Below are 2847 nucleotides of genomic sequence, written 5' to 3'. Positions count from 1 at the left end.
GAAATCAATGATATTGTTCTATAGTTTCCACACTCTGTTGGGTCACCCTTCTTTGGAATGGGAACAAATATAGATCTCTTCCAGTCAGTTGGCCAAGTGGTTGTTCTCCAGATTTCCAGGCACAACTTGATGAACACATCCACGGCAACATCTGTTAGCTGAAATATGTCAATTGGTATACCATCTATTTCTGGGATCTTATTCTTTGCTGTTTCCTTCATCACCATAGGTTCTTGCTCATGTTTTCTTTAATGAAATTCTCCTGTGTCTGCCAATTCCTTTCAATACAGTAGCTCAGTATATTCTTTCCGTCTTCTTTTAGTACTTCCTGGATCATTTACTATTCTGCCTAAAACATCCTTGATTATGGCAACTCAGGGTTTGAATTTGTTTTTCAATTCCTTGAGTTTAAGAAATACTGAACTAGTTCGGCCCATTTGATTTTCTGACTCCAGCTCCTTGCACATTTCATTGTAGTATTTTGCTTTGTCATCCCATGCTATCTTTTGGGTTCTTCTATTCAGCTTTTTAGTATCTTGAATTCTTCCTTGTGCTTTGGCTTCTCTGTGCTCCAGTGCAATATTCAGAGTTTCTCCTGGCATCCATTTTGGTCTTTTTTTCCACTTCTGTCTTTGTAATGACCTTTTGCACTCTTCCTGGATGATACCCTTCATATCCTCCCACAACTCATCTGGCCTTTGTTCATTAGTGTTCAAGGCCTCAAACCTGTTCCTGAGATGGTTCTGAAATTCAGGTGGGATAGACTCAAAGCCATATTTTGGTTCCCATGGATTTGGTTTCATTTTCCCCAGCTTCAGCTTGAACTTGCATATGAGTAGTTGGTGGTCTGTTCCACAATCAGCTCCTTGCCTAATTTTCACAACTGGTATTGAGCTTCTCCATCAGTTCTTTCCACGGATGTAATCAATCTGATTCCTATGCATACCATCCAGTGAAATCCATGTGTATAACCTGTGTTTTTGTTTCTTATAAAATGTATTTGCAATGAATAAGTCATTGGTTGTACAAAATTCAATCATTCTATCTCCAGCTTCATTTCTGTCACCAAGTCCATGTTTTCCAACTACTGATTCTTCTCTGTTCCTAACTTTTGCATTACAGTCACCCATTGTTATCAATGCATCTTGATTGAATGTTTGATCGATATCTGGCTATAAAAGTTGGTAGAAATCTTCTACTTCCTCTTCTTGGGCTCTAGTTGTTGGTGCATATATCTGAATGATAGTGGTATTTGCTTGGACATCCTTGTATGCGTATGGATATTATCCTGTCACTCACAATATTGTACTTCAAGATGGATCTAGAAATGACTTTTTTAACTTTGAAAGCATGGTCATTATTATTTATTTTGTCAGCTTGGTGAATTACATTGATTATTTTCCTTGTGTTGAACCATCCTTGTATACCTGTTATGAATCCCACTTCGTCATGGTGAATTATTTTTTTTATTTACTTTTGGATTCTATTGGCTAGGATTTTGGTAAAGATTTTTGCATCTATATTCATGAGAAATATTGGTCTGTAGATTTCTTTCTTGGTAATATCTTTGCCTGGTTTTGGTATTAGGGTTATTCTTGCATCATAGAATGACTTTGAGAGTCTTCCTTCTTTTCCAATTTTTAAAAATAGCTTAAGTAGAATTGGTGAGAGATCCTCTCTGAATGTTTAGTAGAATTCAGCTATGAAGCCATCTGACCTGGGACTTTTCTTATGAGGAAGTCTTTTTATGACCTTTTCAATTTCTTCTTTTGTGATGAGTCTGTTCAGGTGTTCAGGTGTTTTGTATCTGTGCTTGTCAATATGGGTAGAGCATGAGTTTCAAGGAATGTGTCCGTTTCCTCAAGGTTTTCAAGTATATCGGAGTATTGACTTTTAAAAAAACAAAACAAAATAGTTCCTGGTTTTATTGATGATTTCAATTGCTTTCTGTTTTATATCTCATTGATCTCAGTTCTTGTCCTGATAATTTATTTTCTTCTAGAGGCTGTATTATTAGATTGTTGTTCTTTTTCTAGATGATGAAAGTGTTGAGTTCGATCATTAATTTTTGTTCTTTCTCCCTTTTTAATGTGTGTGCCTATTGCTATAAACTGCACCCTGAGGACTTCCTTAGCTGTATCCCAGAGTTTTTGCTATGTTGTATTTTCATTTTTATTTGTTTCAAGGAACTTTTAAATTTCATTATTTCTTTTATAACCCAGTCATGTTCTTGCAGAGGGTTATTTTGCTTCCACTTGTGTAATTTTCTAAGATTTACACTCCTGTGGCTAGTTTTATGGCTTTGTGATCTGAGAATATACTTTGCATCATTTAAATTTTTTTTAATTTGTTGAGGCACAATTTAATTAAAATTTTTAATTTTTTAATTGTGTCCTATTATGTAATTGATTCTGGAGAATGTACTGTGTGAACTTGAGAAGAAAATAAATCAAACTTTATTTGAGTGCAGTTCCCTGAATACATCCACTAGGTTGAGTTGGCTGATTGTGTATTTGAGGTCTTCTGCATCTTTGTTTAGTTTCTTTTGAGTTGACCTATCCTTTGGTGATAGTGGTATGTTGAAATCTCCTACCACTATTGTGGTGCTATGTCTATATATCCTTCAATTTGGTTAACCTTTGTTTTATGTATTTATGAGCAAGAGCCTATGGTGATGAAGAAGGAAGTTCAAGTTGCTCTAGAGGAATTGGCAAAAAACAAGGCTCCAGGAGTTGATGGCATACCAATTGATTTATTTCAACAAACAGACTCTGCCCTGGATGTGCTCACTAAGTTGTGCCAGGAAATCTGGAGGACAGCCAGCTGGCCAACTGACTGGAAGAGATT

The sequence above is a fragment of the Elephantulus edwardii genome, unplaced genomic scaffold (genome assembly GCF_000299155.1).
Source record: "Elephantulus edwardii isolate Elephantulus edwardi_28Jun2011 unplaced genomic scaffold, EleEdw1.0 scaffold00059, whole genome shotgun sequence".
NCBI lineage: Eukaryota > Metazoa > Chordata > Mammalia > Macroscelidea > Macroscelididae > Elephantulus > Elephantulus edwardii.
This window is presented reverse-complemented; position numbering follows the sequence as displayed.